At 42.9% G+C, this 20,010-nt stretch overlaps 1 protein-coding gene across 4 annotated transcripts in view; it reads left to right on the top strand.

The window, feature by feature from the left end:
• Sh2d4b (SH2 domain containing 4B) overlaps nt 1–20,010 on the top strand; it is a 108,626-nt gene that overhangs the window by 15,452 nt on the left and 73,164 nt on the right. The window lies entirely within an intron of this gene.

Here is a 20,010-nt window from a genome sequence, read left to right as displayed (position 1 = left end):
ACTGATCCTGACTGACCCAGATAACAAACCGTGCTACAAACATCGCTATTTACCCACTGATACTCATATGTTGCTTTTAACATTTCTGGTGGTTATTCATTTTATAAGATTGGTTTCCGATGTGTTTGTAAAAAGATAAGGAGAGGATATGTCCCAGATTTCAGTACCAACGTTGTACTTTTGAAAGATAAAGAGAGAGGGGATTATGTTCTATGGGGGTCTGGGGAAAGGAGGCCGGCCATGAGCCCATGGGGAGAAGGGACAAAGGGGGAAGAGGGTAAGATCCAGAGAGCAAAGCAAGAGCAAGAGAGTGAGGAGGGGGCAAGCGGCCCCTTTTATAGTGTTATACTTGGCTGTTGCCAGGGAACTGTGGGGGTGGAGCTTAGAATGCTAACACGTTCAGCCTACCTCAGCTCTTTCAGCACTTGATTAGTGTAACACAAGTACCAAAGCGCACGCGTCACTCTTGAGTGAGGGGCAGGAGAGCTGCCTCGTATGACACTTGGCTCCTGGTACTTGAGTCACCACTATTCCCTATGCTGCTGCTTCAGTCGACTGAATGCACTATGTCCCATCTATTCCAAGTTTCAAAGGCTAAATCTTGCAGCGGCTCACTAGCGCCAGATGGATTAGGATTAGAGCTGTGGACGAGCGCAGGTTATAAAAGCTGAATACGTGGGAAATCCAGAGCAATTAAGGTTGGTTGTTGTATTGAACTCTTAAAGGCAGATTAAACAAACAGGCTGAGGATAGTGATCTTGAGTCTTAGGTGACCTCACGGTGTGTTACTAAGTCTGGCTGTAAAGTCCACCAAAAGTTCTAGTCTCCTTGAATGTTATTTTTTTTTTAGTAAAACACATAGCCCCAACTCTATACTTTGCAACACAAATCCACTTGCTTTCTTTTTTGCCCCTGTGACCCTCCCTCACTTGTCTCCATCTATTCGAGTGAAGTGTAGCTTTGATCTGTTCAGAGAGTTCAACCCAGGCCAAATCCAATGCAGGCCTGTTGGTGGCCTTGCCTCTGCCTTCCAATCTAGCCTCACTGTTGGTGAGGTTGATCATGTCCACCTCATCATGCCCACTCTCACATCTTTGTGCATGTTTTTCTTTCTGTTGGTAACCACCTTCTTCTTCTTCTTCTTCTTCTTCTTCTTCTTCTTCTTCTTCTTCTTCTTCTTCTTCTTCTTCTTCTTCTTCTTCTTCTCCTTCTCCTTCTCCTTCTCCTTCTCCTTCTCCTTCTCCTTCTCCTTCTCCTTCTCCTTCTCCTTCTCCTTCTCCTCCTTCTCCTTCTCCTTCTTCCTCCTCCTCTTCCTCCTCCCCTTTCTCCTCCTCCTCCTCCCCCTCCTCCTCTTCCTCCCCCTCCTCCTCCCCCTCCTCCTCCTCCTCCTCCACCTCCTCCTCCTCCTCCTCCTCCTCCTCCTCCTCCTCCTCCTCCTCCTCCTCCTCCTCCTCCTCCTCCTCCTCCTCCTCCTCCTCCTCTTCTTCTTCTTCTTCTTCTTCTTCTTCTTCTTCTTCTTCCTCTTTTCCTATCATCTCCATCCCTGGAGTCTTGAAGGATGTCATTGATGCAGGAAGGACTTGCTCTTCTATACCTTTCTGGCACATAGGACCAACCCCAGCTGTAGCACTTGCCAACTTGGCATTGTTAGTCACCATTCACTTGTGTGACTCTCCCAGTAGATTACAAACTGTTGGAACTTTGAACTATACTTCACTGTGTTTTCCTTCCTTAAGACTGAGCATAGAGCTGGGACAATGTTAAATACCTGTTCTGAACAAGAAATAGCAAGAACACTCCCCCTGAGCACTCAACTCACCCACCCACCCAGAGGTGGTGACAGAACTCTGACATGACTTTAGGTGGCTGGTGCAAAATCTGGGCTTCCTGCTCTGGCAACTGAAGCATAAGCTGGAGTGGTCTGCAAGTCAAGGCCTTCCATCCTCACTTAGCCTGAGTCCTGAGGCCTCACCCCTGTCTGGAAAGTCCTTTGGGAAGAAGACAGATGCCTAAAAATTTAACTGCAAATATATTTATGTGGAGATTCGTCACACGCTGACTTCTACCTTTTCATATATAAACTATTCATTAAACTCATTTGGGTTTTTGGTGCAGAAGGTTCTTTTCTGAGTAATTACATTTGTGATCTATAAAGAATAGGAAAGAGAGGGGACTGGCTGAGGAATGTATACATCCCAGGCCAAAATCCCATTCAGATTTTAGCTCCATACTGCAGTGCTACCCCTGGGAACTGCTTGGACTTGACTCTGGAGAGTTCTAGAGGAAGAGCTGGCTCTTCCCCAGGAGCAAAAAATCTTTTTGCTGGAGGGTTGAGGGTACACAGTGCCTTAGAGTCATGGTGAAGGATCTTGAACACCCTACACCCTGTGAGAGCTTTGTTCAGGCACATACCTGAAGGCTCCCCATGTCTGGAAGGCAAGAACCTATGACCCTACTTCAGATGGGAGTGCTGAGCCTCACAGAACAGATGGAGTAGAGCCAAGGCCACCCAGATGATGAGAAATGGCGTCAAATACACATTCCATGGCTTTGACCTGTAGTCTCAAAACTGAAAATTTTCCTTTATAATTCTTTCTAGTCTTAGAACTTCAATTAAATAAAAAAATCTGCCACTTGTTCTCTTGTCTAGCCACTCATCCATTCATTACTTATTCCAGAGGCTGACACTGATGGACTGCATAGAGTTTTAGCCTTTGGAAGTTTGAACAGAAGGATTATAGTGTACACAGTTGACACAAGTGCCAGGAGTCAGGTATCTATGTGGTGGCTCAAGGTAGAAACATCCATCCATTGGATCTTTTCTTTCCCTGCATATGTACATAAATTCCCAGTCTCCGTTCTCCTAATTTGTTCCGTATGGCACATCTCCTGTGCCCCTGTTGAGATGTCTTCTGGCCTCTTAGGATCGTTCTGTACAACATTGCTCAGGCATGCTCAGATTAAAATGGTATTGCACTACTTCTGGCCATTGTCCCCACTGAGCTTCTTCCTTTGCTGGGAAAATTTCTAGTAGGCCTGAATTCACCATCTGTGAGCGCAGGTCACACTCTAATGGCAGGCCGGGGCAAAATGTGCCTTGGCCTTACTCTAGTTATATCTGACGAGGCTATGAGTAAACCCAGGGGTCATGGATCATTCTAGTTCATAAAACCTTGTGACTTTCCCAACTCTCAGACATGTAGTTGGGACCACAGAAATGAGCTGGAATGACAGCTTAGACCTCTATTGTAAGGGGAAGGGAAGAACATTAGGGGCACATTGTTTATCTCACTACAAGACATTCCTTTGTAGTTATCTCCTGAGCCAGATGCGGGAGACCCTACAGATTGAAAGTCTATTCATCTTGCTGTTATGTTAACTGTTTACATTCAGTGACTTAATGGAGTCAGTCGTTGTGGTTGACCACTGTTATTCAATGGGAAGTTGTGTTGTCACCTTGAGACTCTGGGATAGAGCCATAACTATGCTTCTGCAAGATTTCATCCAGTCACTCCAACATTCCTAGGATCTGTGCAGTTCCCTCTTCTCTTTGTTCCTTTTGGTAATGCCAAACTTCAAGTTGGCAGTTTTGCTCCCTCCCACTTCCTAGGGGCTAGGGATAAATTCTTGAGGTGTTTAAGAACATAAAATAATGCTGTCTCGGTTCTTCTACTCTTGAGTTGTGTTGATGCTATTTTAAAAATGTGTATAGCCTAGATGGAACCAGGATTTTATCACTTTGATTTTATCACCTAGTGGAGTAACCTTGGAAATTCACCTTACAATGGGAGTAACAAAGCTTTTTGTTAAAACAGTAAGGTGGGGGGAGATGGGGATTTCCAAAGTGTCTTCACCATGTATAATATACATAACATAGGAAGCAGATTACACTCATCTCAGTTCTTTCCTAATAGAACTGAGTATGGGAGGAAGGCATCTCTGCTTGGCCAACCTCAGTTATTCTAGGGTCTGGGAGATAGAGGTGTAGCTTAGAATACTAGAATCTTAACTTTGTCCTGTTCCTCCCAAGCCATCACTGGTAGTATGATTTGTAAGTTTAGTTTCAATGTGTAGGATATGGGAAGAAATTCAGTCTTTCCAGAAGAACTCCTTTGCTTTTGGAGATGTCGATAAACATTCTTGTGGGTGAAATGAAGACATAGTTGTAGGATGGGCATGGGACATACTCTACTGAGAACAGACGTGATCTGCTGAGAATGGTAGGAGTATCCTATGGCCTGGAAGGATCCTAGTTGTGACTGTTCCTAGACATGGTTAGAGCAATGAACCAAAGCTGGTGATCTCTGAAAAGCAGCATGAAGATTGGTGTATGTCTATTCATCTTGCTGATAGTTTGTGACATCAGGAGAAGCTCTCATACCCAGGCTTATATGCTGTACCTGTTTGTTTTGTGTGATCTAGCGGGCCTCCCATGAGTTGTTGTTCCAACAGGCTCATGGCACTGACTTTGATAGAGACTACTTTGTGGTTCATATTCTATCCTAAAACCAAAGCCAGGATGGTGGGACAGCAGCCAGTGAGTCAGTCAGCATCATGTTCCTCCTGCAGCTCAGTCTTTCCTCTGTACTGGGAGAGACAGTTGCTGAAAGTATCTTCCTTTATAAGTGGTTATGATTAGTTAGTGGGCCAGCATGCAGAATTCCTGGTGCCTACCCTAAACATATGACACCAGCTGATGGCCTCTGGTTCCTTTCAACCGGCTCATTCCTACCTCCATGCCAGCCTTTCAGAAGCTACAACCCTCCAGATATACTAGGTAGGCACTGAGAGGGTCCATAAAAGAGCAGAACTCCTGTTGTGAAGGAGTACAAAGTCATCTGTAGGGACTGTGGTGATAGCTCTTTGTATCTGACAGTTGTGGATGAGCCCAGGGATGAGGTACACTTTTTGAAGCTATGGAGAAAGAGTTATTTTGTGTGAAACCCTTAAATACAAGATCCAGATAGTCTGAATCTGTTGCATGAAGTTTTAAGTTACTACCTTTTAGTTCTGGGACCAGCCTCGCTACTAGCCCCTCCCAGCTTCCCTTTTGTTCTATGTGCCTTTCCTCTGGTGGGTGATGGCACTACCAGCTCCCACCTGAGACCCTTGAATCCAAGGGTAAAAGACATATATACACACAGTTTGTTACTTTACAACTTACCTCCTAGGCACATTTGCTGGGTTTTACTATCTCCTGCCTGGAAAAGTATGCTCTTATCAATTTATTATCTCTTGTCTCTCCACTTGGCTAAATTCAGTGGCTAGACCCACCTAGCCCCTGTCAAACATCCTTGGCCACCTGTAGTGGAGGCCACAGATCCTAGCATCTCCTAAGACCACACATGGTTGCTGTGTTCTTCTTCCTCCAAAGCATGGCCGAAAAAAATCCTCTCTCCCTCCCTGCATCTGCCATTTCCTCCTGGGACCCTGAGTCCTGCTTGTACCTTCCAACCAATAATTGGCCCCTAGTCTTCTTTACTGGTAAATCAAGAACCAATTGGGGAACAGGACATTAGCATCAGAACCTCTCCTTACATGAATCTACATGGAGTGTCAGCTGAGAGCTTTCGATATGGGATCATGAAGGGGTCCTCAGCAAGTGAGTGTTGGAGGCTCAAAAGCAAAGGGTACGGGGAAGCAGGCAAAGCAGCAGCAGCTGTATTCCTTGAGAAGAACTCACCCTGATAGGAGACCTGCCAGGTCTGTGATAAGCCTGCTTAGTCTTGCCCTCTTACTGACCCAGAAGCTGCCACTGTATGTATTTTATGAATTAAATCATGATGCACTGTTGATTGTAAGACACATCCTGATTGCAGAAATGTTATGATGCGAGTCTTTGATGAAGTGAGAATTGAGCTCTATTTTAGTTGAGCAGATGAGTCTCAGGCAGTTTAGCAGGCTGTACTGGGTAAGCACTCGGGGAACTGGGATCTGAGTACTGACCTACCTGCTACAATTCAAGTTTCTCTTCTTCTTGCCTCAGCATACATTTTACTACATTATATTCTGAATCTACAAAAGACTTTTATTATCTTTTTTTGAAATGTTATTTTTATTTTATTCATATGAGTGTTTGCCTGAGTGTGTGTGTGTGTGTGTGTGTGTGTGTGTGTGTGTATAATGTCTCTCTCTCTCTCTCTCTCTCTCTCTCTCTCTCTCTCTCTCTCTCTCTCTCTCTCTGCAGTACTGTGTAGGTACAGTACCCTCAGAGGTCAGAAGAGGTGTCCTCTGGGATTAGAGTCACAGATGGTCATGAGCTGCTTTGCAAGAACTGAACCTAAGTCCAGCCAGTGCTTTTAGTTGCTAAATTAGCCCTTCGGCTCCTAAAAAGACTTATCTTAAAATAAGTAAAAGACAGCATACAAAAAAGCAAAAGTATGGGGCTGGAGAGATGGCTCAGTGGTTAAGAGCACTGACTGCTCTTCCAGAGGTCCTGAGTTCAATTCCCAGCAACCACATGGTGGCTCACAACCATCTATAATCAGGTCTGGTGCCCTCTTCTGGCCTGCAGGTGTACATGCAGGCAGAAAGCTGTATAATGTATACATAATAAATAAATAAATGTTTAAAAAAAAGCAAAAGTATAACACAATTATTAGATGAATAAAAGAAAAGTGTAAAATAAAGATGTTTACTATAACAAGGAAAATAAAGAAAAGCATCATTAAATCAAGAACTATCTCCTTGGTAGTTTTGAACAGGACGAAGGCCATCGAGATGGTTGAGTGGGTAGAAGGTTTTGTGCAAGCCTGATGACTTGAATTTAACCCCTAGAGCCCACATTAAAGCGTCATGTGCTGTGGCTTGCATCTGTAGTCTGTTACTCCTACCTCAAGGTGGGAAGCTGAAATAGGAGACTAGTCTAGAAGCTCAGGGCCAGCTGCCCTGGAGCATGCTAAGCAACGTGGTGGAAACAAGTGAGACCCTATATCAAGACACAGTAGGAAGAGAGAGTCAACTCCCAGACTCCTCGTGTTCATGCTATGGCACGCACACAACTTCCCTCACACACAGATCATACACACATGCAAGTATCTGCCCACATCACAATAAAAATTCCTAAAGGAACCCAAGGGAAGATACATGGGAGGAAAAGATTTACAGCATATAAAACAGAGGACGTGTTAATATTTAGGAAATAGAAACAAGTTTTCGAAATCAATTAGGAAAATACAATCAAGAGAAAAAGTAAGAAAATATTTAAACAAGCGGTTTGCAAAAAGACCATTTTAAATTACAATAAAGATGTAAAACAGTGCACAATCTCACTGGTCGAGGTGGCTAATCTTAACGTCAGGCTTTATATTCATTTAAGAGACAAACCAACCCCACCCGAACCCTCCCCATCAAAAATAAATAAATAAATAAATAAATAAATAAATAAATAAATAAATTAATAAATAGCAGCCTAAATGGGAAGCCACAGCAGAGAACTCTTAAAAAATGCGATAAGAATGTTGATGTTGGCTGTCCACAGTTGCTGGCTTCTGACATGGGTGCAGGGGAACGGATGACTCGGTTCTATTTAAGAGGAAAGCCACTGAGAGGCTGACCATGCTATAGTGAGTATATAGATATCACAAGTTGGACTTTTTTATTTGGTGTGTGTGTGTGTGTGTGTGTGTGTGTGTGTGTGTGTGTGTGGTGTCACAAGGTTGGGAGGTGGACATGGAGGGCCTAGGAAATGAGCGCGATGAGTGCATGATGTAAAATTCCCAAAGAAGTAATAATATTAGAGAGAGAGAGAGAGAGAGAGAGAGAGAGAGAGAGAGAGAGAGAGAGCGCTCGAGCAAGCCAGCAATAGCTAGTTTTTGTGTTTGGGTTTTTGGGGTAGGGCTACACACCCTGAATATGGATAGTACCAGTCCACGGGATGGAATCCCAGGCTGAAGGGAAAAGAAAGCATGAGTCTGGAGAGATGGCTGGGAGGTTAAGTGTACGCAGTTCTCACTGAGCGCTTGAGTTCGGTTCCCTGCATGGTGGCAGCTGCTTTCCTGACTGGTACAGAGTCCCAGTGTGTGCTGCTGGACTGAGCTGCCCAGATTTACTTTCTCTTTCTTTGTATTAGAGACTCTGGTGCCTGTCACCTCCCGCTAGCCCGGAGGTGAGCCTCCGGGACATTCCTGGGAAAGGCAGCCGCTGATTACATCACCTGGTAACCTGATGCCGGGTCTCAGCTCCTGCTCTGATGACGGAGCAGCTTGCAGATGGCAGCCTTGCTTCTCTGTCTTTCAGGGTAGCGAACACTGTTGCTTTCTAGTTGCTTCCTCGTGTAAGAATCTGCAACGCTTCCTGGGGGGTTTCCATACTGAAATAGGTCTTTACGTTCGACTTTGAGGTCTAAAGTCTTTGGGCTTGTTTTTGTATCAATCTTTCCCCAAGTCCCTTCACATTGACCGTAAGTACCAGGGATCATTTTTCTCTATCCTATTTCATGGGCGTGCTTATCTTCTGGTTGCCTGGGTTGAGTTCCGATGTTTAGAGTTTGTGAGACACTGAAGATTTAGTGCATCTAGTCCCTTAATAGATGCATCCCCCTCCTATGACAAAGTAAGCGATTAGTGCCTCAGACATTGTCCTAACTGGGAATACTGTGCTAATAAGTAACAGGACGAAGATGAGGGTCCCGAGCTTCTTGCTGGTATCCTGTTTCTGTCGTTTCAGTCCTTAGGGAATTACAGATAAGGGGCTAGGTAGGGTTGGAGGTGGAATGCTGTGACTTTCTCAGTGACAGCTGCAGGAAGTCCTAAGACATTCCCCTTCAACAGGCCACACGGTCTTGAGTTGGAGTGTCAGGGGGTGGGGTGGGAGGGACGTTTTATCATCACAGCTTAGAGAGAGCCCTGGATAACCAACTGTGAAGTCTGTATGAACTGCAACGTAAAATAAGCCATACGATTCATCTGATGTTTACATTGTCCTGGGACTTTGTATTATTTGTGTCAGAGGACTTTGAGTGACATTCAGTGACTGTCTCTGTACAAGCACTGACTGTACCCGTGTCCAAATATTAATTTGGCCTAGGCAAGATACTCAAGTGTCTGTGTCAACTGAAGGTGATAATAGGGCCTATTCCCTGGCCTCCTGGGGACGGAAACCAGATGGCCCCAACTGAAACCCGATATGCTATTAAGTTATTGATTTTCAGTAGCTTAACAATACCACTTTTAGACCTCATAAGTTATTTTTGTTTTCCTAGAAGATCAAATTTATAGCTTAGGATAAATGACACCTACGTGCAGGGAACGCACCTGCTGTTGGGGCCACCTACCTGCAGGATTCTCTTGAGAGATGTCATAAAAGCCACACATGTTTTTACCCCCACGAATGGTGCATGGACATAGTGGACAAGCTGTGCACGGTACTTTGTGGTCCTCAGTATCTCCTGGCTCCTTACTGCCCAGAAGGTATGGTTCAGTCATTTCACGATCAGCTAGTTAGTGTATTTCTAAGTCTGGATTCTCCCGTGATACAGAATCATTTAGAATGGAAATGTATTTACAACTTTATTTTAAGAAATCGGCTCACAGGGAATAGTAAGTCTCACATCTATGGCCTTGAAACTCAAGCAGCAGTTCTTGGGTATAGTCTTCTTGGGGGAAACCTTGGTTTTCTTCTTCCTTTTCCAAGACTTCTAGCTAATTGAACAAGGCCTTCTACATGGAGGAGGCTCATGTGTTCTATTAAGAGCCAACTGATTGTAAATATTAATAAATCCTTTAGTGTAATACTCGACGACATAACAAGCATCTTAGCACCATATCTGACCATATCTAATCGTATGAGATTAACCCTCTCAGGGCAGAGGGCGTGGCTCAGCAGGTAAAGATGTTTGTTTCCAAGCATGAGAACCTCGGTTTGATCTCCAGGAAGGGACACTTTCGAGCTGGCCTCTGACCTACACATGTGTTCTGTATCATGCACACCCACACACATGCATACACAGTACAGATATAGAAATGAATGTAATAAAAACTCACCAGCACAGTATGCAGTTATTCCTATACACATGTAGCAAACACTTGTTATATGCAATGTGTCTCTACCACGAGAAATCCCAGTGTTTTCTGTTCGCTAGACTCTGATACCAGGCTATGTTTTCAGGTATATTGGTGAAGAGACCTTATGGAAAAGAGGATTTCTTTCAAGTAATATCTCAGAATTTAAAGATATCAGGGAAAATCAATCTGGAACCAGCAGCTGGACTAGAGGGAGGGCTGTTTCCTCCATTGCCTGGTCATGCTTCTCTTGGCACACTGTACCAGCTGAAAAGCTCGTCATGCTGTTCATTTGCGAGTGGTGTCTCTCCCATGCTATCCGGCATCTCCCTGATGCTGTCTAGTGTCTTTGCAATGTGACATAGTGTTTCCCCCTTGCTACTCAAGGACTTTACCATGCCAGGCGGTGTCTTTGCCGTGCTATCCAATTGTTAGAACACAGTCCGAGAATGGCGTCCTACGAACATTTTAAGTGCTTGTGAGAAAACCCCAAGAAAACAGGCCTCAGTTTCTTGAAACACAGAATTGTTCTTGGAATGTGTTTTCATGCCCCTCCCAGCTGGAGTGGAGAGGAGAGCGCTTACTTTAGCTTATTCTCCACAGCTGGATAGTGTTACTTGTTTATATGCCTCTTCAGAAAAACATTTTTTTTTTGCCATGTGCATCTTGTCCTTGTGATTATACACTTTACTGAGGTGACTCTTAACCCTCAGAGTATAAATTGTCTTATGCCACGAATGAAGTTGGCATGAGACTTTAGTCTACCTGAATTTTAGACTCCATTCTCTCAGGTCCCACCACATCTAGAATTGTAAGCATCCAATGTCTCCTCCATGCCATCTACTGTCTCCCCCATGTCATCCAATGTCTCCTCCATGCCATCCAGTGTCTCCCCCATGTCACCAAATGTATCCCCACGCTCTCCAGTGTCTTTTTCTTTCTTTCTTTCTTTCTTTTTTATTATTAACTTGAGTATTTCTTATATACATTTCGAGTGTTATTCCCTTTCCCGGTTTCCGGGCAAACATCCCCCTAATCCCTGCCCCTCCCCTTCTTTAAGGGTGTTCCCCTCCCCATCCTCCCCCCATTGCGGCCCTCCCCCCAACAATCACGTTCACTGGGGGTTCAGTCTTAGCAGGACCCAGGGCTTCCCCTTCCACTGGTGCTCTTACTAGGATATTCATTGCTACCTATGAGGTCAGAGTCCAGGGTCAGTCCATGTATAGTCTTTAGGTAGTGGCTTAGTCCCTGGAAGCTCTGGTTGCTTGGCATTGTTGTACATATGGGGTCTCGAGCCCCTTCAAGCTCTTCTAGTTCTTTCTCTGATTCCTTCAACGGGGGTCCTATTCTCAGTTCAGTGGTTTGCTGCTGGCATTCGCCTCTGTGTTTGCTGTATTCTGGCTGTGTCTCTCAGGAGCGATCTACATCCAGCTCCTGTCGGTCTGCACTTCTTTGCTTCATCTATCTTGTCTAATTGGGTGGCTGTATATGTATGGGCCACATGTGGGGCAGGCTCTGAATGGGTGTTCCTTCTGCCTCTGTTCTAAACTTTGCCCACTATTCCCTGCTAAGGGTATTCTTATTCCCCTTTTAAAGAAGGAGTGAAGCATTCACGTTTTGATCATCCGTCTTGAGTTTCATGTGTTCTAGGCATCTAGGGTAATTCAAGCATTTGGGCTAATAGCCACTTATCAATGAGTGCATACCATGTGTGTTTTTCTGTGATTGGGTTAGCTCACTCAGGATGATATTTTCCAGTTCCATCCATTTGCCTACGAATTTCATAAAGTCATTGTTTTTGATAGCTGAGTAATATTCCATTGTGTAGATGTACCACATTTTCTGTATCCATTCCTTTGTTGAAGGGCATCTGGGTTCTTTCCAGCTTTTGGTTATTATAAATAAGGCTGCTATGAACATAGTGGAGCACGTGTCTTTTTTATATGTTGGGGCATCTTGTGGGTATATGCCCAAGAGAGGTATAGCTGGATCCTCAGGCAGTTCTCCAGTGTCTTTTTATGCTATCCAGCATCTCCCTATGCTCTCCAATGTCTCCATGCTCTCCAAGTCTGAATTCATGTAGCCTCAAGTGACCCTCATTCTTTTGCCTCTTAATTTAGATTTCATCTAAATCTAAATGTAGATTATGGTCTACATTTGTGAGAAAAGAGGGCCGTGGTGACAGTGGGGCTGCTTTCTGTCACCGTTCCAGCTTTGAAAGGTGTAACTAGGAAAGAATTCAATTACAGCAGGTTAAATGGTAGATAATTTCTCAGTAAGGGTGAGCCATCTTGTCCTGCTAAAGATGATCCATCCGATTCTGCTTGGCCAGGATTTTCCTTGTTTGAAAGGCCTACATCTTGGATACCCTTGACCATTCAGGCCGTCTAGGACTTCTGACCACCCCACTCTTGCATCAGTAAATACACCTTGGTGGAAATGTCCAAAGAGAAAGTTGGTGCCTTGTAAATGCAGGGCAGAAGCATCAAAGAGATGAGAAGTCTTTCAGGACCTCTCCTGGAGATGCTGCCGAGGCAGCTAGGTTTTGGAAGAAAGCATGGCAAATCAGTTGAGTTTTATCTTGGGTCTCCCAACATTTTAAAGTACAAAGTGCCTTTTTTTTGGAGGAGAACCTGAATGTACACACTAATTCCTTGATGGCTTAAATGTGAATACATGTGTGACATAAGGTAAGAGTTGAAAAGAACATTTTTATATGAATGTTAGTTTATCAGTATTTGTTGTTGAAAACAAATCCTTTTTAAATTTCATTATCTTGGCACTGCTGTTGGCCAAATGAGCGTGTGTAGTTCCAACTCTGGGCTCTGCTGGTTACCAACATGTGTGTCTGTCCTGACACAAGCATCACAGTGTTAACCAATGTGTGTGTCTGTCCTGACACAAGCATCACAGTGTTAACCAATGTGTGGGTCTGTCCTGACACAAGCATCACAGTGTTAACCAACATGTGGGTCTGTCCTGACACAAGCATCACAGTGTTAACCAATGTGTGTGTCTGTCCTGACACAAGCATCACAGTGTTAACCAATGTGTGTGTCTGTCCTGACACAAGCATCACAGTGTTAACCAACATGTGTGTCTATCCTGACATCAGCATCACAGTGCTAGTTAACCAATGAGTGTGTCTATTCTAACATAATCATATAGTGCTAGTTAACAATGTGTGTGTCTATCCTGACACAAGCATCACAGTGCTAGTTAACAATGTGTGTGTCTGTCCTGACATAAGCATATAGTGGTTGTGGCTTTCTAGTAAACCTTGAAACTGTAGCTTTGAAGTAAGCTTCAAACTGTTAATATATAGGTTGTCTGACTTTGTTCTCTTTCTAGGTTTATTTTCTTTATTATAGCTCTCTTATTATGCTAGATTTTAGAATTATCTTTCATGCTGGGAATTTAAGGTAGCATTGAATATTTGAATTAATTTGGTCTTTTCGAACATTTATTCTTAGTAAGAAGTGGTCTGGCTATGTACTTCAGGCTGGCATCTAATGACTCTTCTGTCTCGGCCTTCCAGGTCTGGGGATTCTAGGTATGCCCCCTGTTTTAGAGTTTTACAGCTGTGAGCAGACACCATGAACAATGCAAGTCTTATAAAAACAACATTTAACTGGGGCTGGCTTACAGGTCAGAGGTTCAGTCCGTTATCATCAAGGTGGGATCATGGCACATCCAGGCAGACATGGTGCAGGAGGATCTGAGAGCTCTACATCTTCATCTGAAGGCTGCTAGCAGAATACTGATTTCCAGGCAGCTAGCAGTCTTAAAGCCCACACCTCAGTGACACACCTACTTCAACAAGGCCATACCTACTCCAACAAGGCCACACCCACTCCAACAAGGCCACACCCTCTAATAGTACCACTCCCTGGGCCAAGTATATACAAACTATCACATCCCCGTACTCTGTGGCTATATTTGTTTATTCATTATTCATGGCTTATTTGCCCCTTTTAGGCTTTTGTGAGCAATACTTCTATGCACAAGGTTTTTTGTTGACTGGTTGGTTGTTCTTTTTTGAGATAGGGCTTTAATATATAGCATAGGCTAGCACAGGGATCCTCCTGTATCATTCTTCCAAGTGCTGGCCTTACATGTGTATGGTACTGTGCCCGGCTTCACATGGACATTTCCGTGTGGAAGCATGGTTTCATTTCTTTTGGTTGGATCACTGGGCTGTCTTGTAACCTCCACTCCAAGCAGCAGTTTCAAGGGAACTTGTTTTTCTCTATTTTTTTTTGCCAATTCTTCTTATTATGTCTTATTAATGTCTCATGTCTGTGGCAAGTTATGCTATTGTAGTATTATTCAGTGTGTGTGTGTGTGTGTGTGTGTGTGTGTGTGTGTACGTGTGCCATCATGTGAGTGTGGAGGTCAGAAGACAGCTTGTAGGAGTCAGTTCATCACTTCACTGTGAGAGTCTCAGGATTGAACTCAGGCCATCGGGTTTGGGAGCTGGCACTTTTACCTGCTGAGCCGTTTTGCTGGCCCACATCATGTCTTTAAGAATACTACTTAAAAATTTCTCATTAAAATTATTTGAGGCATTATAGGAATAATTATAGGAATAATGAAAATAGTTATGCCTTTGCTGTCTCCTTTGAAATAATTTTAAGACTCTTTCTGCTTCTGAAACCACTACACCTTCTCATGCTTTCCAGTATTGTATGAGCAAAATGACAATTCATTCCTGTGTGGATACCGAATTTTTAATTGGTGGTGAAGTTAAGTATTTTGATATTTTTTTTAGCAATTTACAGGAATTCTTTGTGTATCCCAGGCATTATTTCCCTCCCTTGAATCAGTATAATACAAGAAAATTGAGCTGTCATATTATGGAATGATTCTCAAAGTGTGCTTTCTGGGTTCCTTGAAAAACCTGCCCCCTGGTTTTCAAGACAGGGTTTCTCTGTGTAGCCTGGCTGTCCTGGACTCGATTTGTAGATCAGGCTGGCCTTGAACTCACAGAGATAAGCCCGCCTTTGCCTCCTGAGTGCCAGTGCTACCATACCTGGCTAAAACTATGCTCCTTTTAACTATACTTGTACTGAGGCTGTAAAAACAACGGGGTGCCTCATTTAATATTTGGAGTGTCTCCCAAAGTCCCACACTGAAGGCTTGGTCCTCGGTTTGGTGCTATTTGGAGGTGCGGGGAGTGTTGGTCTGGTAGAAACCATCCTGGTCACTGGGGATAAATAGATTCCCAGAAGGGATTATAGGACCTCACTCTCCTCCTCTTTTAGTCACGACACATCTGCTCTGGTGTATGATTCCACCGGTGTGTGATATCCCATATTGGGTCTGCTCGCACATGCTCTGAAGTCCACAAATTGTAAGCCCAAATGAACCTTTCTTCTTTGTTAGTTGACTAGCTTAGGTATTTGTCATAGTGATGGAAAGTTAGCCAACACAGTGAGGAAATCTGCCGGCACCATACTGGGAGTGGTCAATGTATTTTTCATCATTCTGTCCAAGTGAATGATGGCTTCATTCCCGTATGAAATAGCAAACGTTTTATCATGTGACAAATGAGATGACCATGGGAAGCATTGCTCCTGCTGCAGGATGCAGGGCTATCCTGCACAAAAGTCGTGTGCTTGTTTCGGTAAGTTGATAAACTAGCCTCTTTTGTGGTTCGCCGTCTTTATTTAAGAATAGATTGCCAGGCAAATGATATATGTATTTTTCATAGGTGACTACTCTAAAATGAGCGGAGAGAATATTGCTCCTGGAAAAGGAACTGACAAAGCTTACACCGATGATAAAATTTCCGCTTTCAAGCAAAAAAAGCTAAAATTTTTGAAAAATGTCTGTGTGCTACAATGAACTTTTAAGAGGCCCAATGTGTAATCCTTTGCCTCATGAGGTCATGATGGCATTTGCAAATGCCACTTTTCTGACACTGTAAGGTAAAACCCATATTTGGAAGATGGTGTTCGCTGCATTGACCCAACGTTTTCCAAAAACCAGTGACCAAAGTATCAAAGCCATGTATCAGTGCAAGGTCTCGTCACAGCAGAATATGAACCAGTGGGGTGTATATATATATATATATATATATATATATGTATATATGTATATATGTATGTGTATATGTGTATGTGTATATGTATATGTGTATGTGTATGTGTATGTGTATATGTGTATGTGTATATATGTGTATATGTATGTATATGTGTATGTGTATATGTGTATGTGTATATGTATGTATATGTGTATGTATATGTGTATGTGTATATGTATGTATATGTGTATGTGTATGCATATGTGTATGTATATATATGTATATGTGTATGTGTATGCATATGTGTATGTATATGTGTATATGTATATGATCTGTCTTGTTTGATGGTCAGGCTGACCTTGAGTGTTGATTCTCCCATCTCTGCATCCCTTGTAGCTGGGAGAGCCACATGTACAAAAGCATGCTTTTAATTTTAACATTCATAAGGCAGATGCAGGCAGATTTCTATGAGTTTGAGGCTAGCCTGCTCTATCTGGGGAATTGCAACCATGGCTGCTTACATAGGGAGATCCTGTCTCAAAAAACAAAAACAAAAGCAAACGAACAAATAAAACACTTGCTTGGGGCTAGAGAGATGGCTCAGTGCTTGCAGCTCTTCCTGAGGACCAGGGTTTGTTTCCCAGAACCTATATCGTGCCAGTCACAACCACCTATAACTCCCAGCTCTAGGAGTTTCAATACACACACACACACACACACACACACACACACACACACACACACACCCTAAAATAAAACAGAAGCAAAATCTTGTGAAAAACCTTTAGACCTTTTATTTTGAAGTAATTCAGACTTACTTCAGAAGAATTGCAAGTTGGAAGAATTGCTATAACATTCCCACCCAACATCCCCTAATGGTAACATCATTATGTCATTACAATCAATGGCTTTTAATATAAAAAGCTCAATGGCTTTATTGTTATGGTTTAGATTCCATGCTATAACTAACCTTTAAGAATCTACTACTAGCCGGGCATGGTGGTACATCTTATAACCCAGCACAGAAGAGGCTGGGGAGGGAGGAGTATTATACAGTTAAGATCACTGGGGCTATAGAATGAGTCTAGGGCAAGCCTAGTCTACATAGCAAGACTTTATCTCTAAACAAACAAACAAACAAACAAACGAAGTGTCCATTACTTATTTGAACACAGTATATTTATACAGTATCTATGACTACCTGGGGTAAAGTTGTGAGGTCTCCTCCACTCTTCTGTTTTCTAAGTGCGTGTGAATAATTCTTTTATATATTTTAACAAAAATATCTGTCATGGAAGAGTGAGCTCAGGAGAAGATATGAGAATCACTTTTGTTTTTAATTAGGCTGGATATTAAATAGATTTACAAAAAATGCAACACAAGACCATTCTTAAAAATAATAAATCACAAAGAAACTTATTTCAAAACCAAATCTCGGTATACAGAAAATATTTTCATTTATTACAGAGAAATTTGCATATTAATGAGATAGATACTGATGAGCTTTAGATAAATTTTTTTTTTGAGATTCAATACGTGTACACAGTGAACCATCATGCTTCTTATTTCTCCTCCAGCTCCTTCGAAGCCCCAACACATCCCTTTCTAACTTCATGTTTGTTTGGTTTTTTTAAATAACCCATCAAGTCCAGTGAGTGTTGTAAATACATCTAGGGACATGTGTGTTTATGTCAGTCTCTGATCCTTCTCCCCACTTTACATCCCACATGTGTGTGAGTTCATATGATGTTTGCGTGTCTGTGTCTGGCTCCTTTCACTTATCGCAGTGTCCCCCAGGTTCACCTACGTGGTTGAAAATATGATTTCCCACTTTCCTGGGGCCCAATAGTATTCCGCCATCCACGTGTATCACATTTTCCATTATTTATTCTTTATTTTTGGTTGTTTATATGTGTGCATGACAGCTTGATTCCATGTCAGTTGTGTCTAGTGCCACAGTGAAGATGACTGTGCAGATGTCTCTGACATGATGACTTCATTTCTCTTGGACACACACACACACACACACACACACACACACACACACACACACAAACACACACGTATATGGACACCTTTAATTTTCATTTTCAGAGAAATTTCTGTACTCTTTTCTATAATGGCTGCATTAATTCACATTCGTACATCAGAGTACAAATGTTCCTTTCCTTTACCTCTATGGACCTCAAGCTTTTATTTAAACAAAATCGCTTTATGTATATGGGCATTTCTTTTGCATGCGTGTCTGTGCACCACATGTACACAGTGCTCACTAGGGCGGGATAGGGTGTTAGGTCCCCTGGAACTGGAGATCCAGGTGGTGCCGAGCTGCCATCTGGGTACTGGGAGTAGAATTCAGGTCCTCTGCAAGAGCAACAAGTAACCACTGAGCCACCTGTCCAGCCCAATGGTTCTCAACCATTCTAATTATAAATATACTAATTATACTGATACAATTCCTCATGTTGTGGTGACCTCCAACTATAGAATTGTTTTTATTGCTACTTCATAACTATAAATCTGCTCCCTTTTTGAATCCTAATGTAAATATCTGAAATGCAGGATATTTGATGTGTAACCCCTGTGAAAAGGTCATTCAAACCCCCAAAGAGGTCATGAACTATAGGTCATGAACCACCGCTATAGCCCCTGTCCCCAACGGTTTTAGCTTTATACATTTGCTGCTCGCCCTTCTAACAGGCATGGCGTGATATCCCACAGGGTTTTGACTTGAGCGTTTCTGATGATTAATGAGGTTGAATGTTTTCTCTAACAGCTGACCATTTGTGTGAATTCTTTTAAGAGGTGACTGTTCACGCCCTTTTCCCATTTGAAAACGGAATTGTTTGTTTTCTTGATACAGTGTTGCTTGACTTTCTTATGTATTTGGGTGGTAACCCTTAATGAGATGTAGGATTTTTTCCCTCCATAGGTTGTCTCTTCACTCTGATCATTTTTTTTTTTTATTTATTTTTAATCAACTGTGTATCTAGAAGAAAGGCAGGCAACTCAGCCTTTAGGGCAGCTGCTGAGTGATTGGCGCCCTAATGATAATTTTGTCGTTTTATACAATATGGGTTTTTTTTTTAAATGAAACCATTTTAGACTATTACATACTGGGCTTGTAACTACTTAAAATAAGTATGTTTTTAAAAATTTCCTTCCTGACCTTGAGTAAAGGAGGCGGGGAGGCTGGGAACCTTATTATAGGGAGCTGTGTAATACTGGGAAGTTTTGGCAGGAAGTTAGACATCTCAGTCATGAGCTTGTCATGCTGGGGCAGCCTCTGGGAAACACGAGGTCCTGGAGGCTGAGGGTTTATTGAGTGGCATCTGCTGCAGCGGAGGGTAGGAAGCCCATACTCACAGCCACTGTGCTTGGTGTCCTCAGGAGTCCCATTCAAGGAGACAGCTGACAGCTCTGTCATCAAAGCTCTTCTAACTTTCACCTTTTGCATTGTGTGTGTGTGTGTGTGTGTGTGTGTGTGTGTGTGTGTGTGTGTAAAAGAGAGGGGGGAGGGGAGGGGAGAGGAGAGGAGAGGAGAGTCACTGTATTGTCCAGTTAACTGGAATTCATGATCCTCCTGCCTCAACCTACAGAGTGCTGGGATCACAGGCATTTACCACCGTGCCAAATACAATTTGGAACCTAATTTATTTCCAATCACAAATTTCTGTATTCTCCATTTTCTCTTTCACTTCCCCTTCCCTGCAAAGCACTTGATTCCTTCTTGAATTTTGTTGGTGTTTTTTTTTTTTTCTTTTCTCTTAACAGTGTGTCAAATGCATCTAAAATACGTTGTTAATGTTTCATTTCCAACTTCCTGATTCGGAAAGACACAGGGTCTGCCTTTTAAGTTCTAAAACGAGCCCGTTACAATTCTGCCAGCTGTTTTGTTCCTGCATTCCTGGACCTCCAGCTGTTTGGCCTGGTGGATATCACTCACCCAGCTGCCAAAGCCAGATGCAGGGTTTCTATTGCTGT

Source organism: Rattus norvegicus, chromosome 16 (assembly GCF_036323735.1).
Source record: "Rattus norvegicus strain BN/NHsdMcwi chromosome 16, GRCr8, whole genome shotgun sequence".
Classification (NCBI taxonomy): Eukaryota; Metazoa; Chordata; class Mammalia; order Rodentia; family Muridae; genus Rattus; species Rattus norvegicus.
This window is presented reverse-complemented; position numbering and strand designations above follow the sequence as displayed.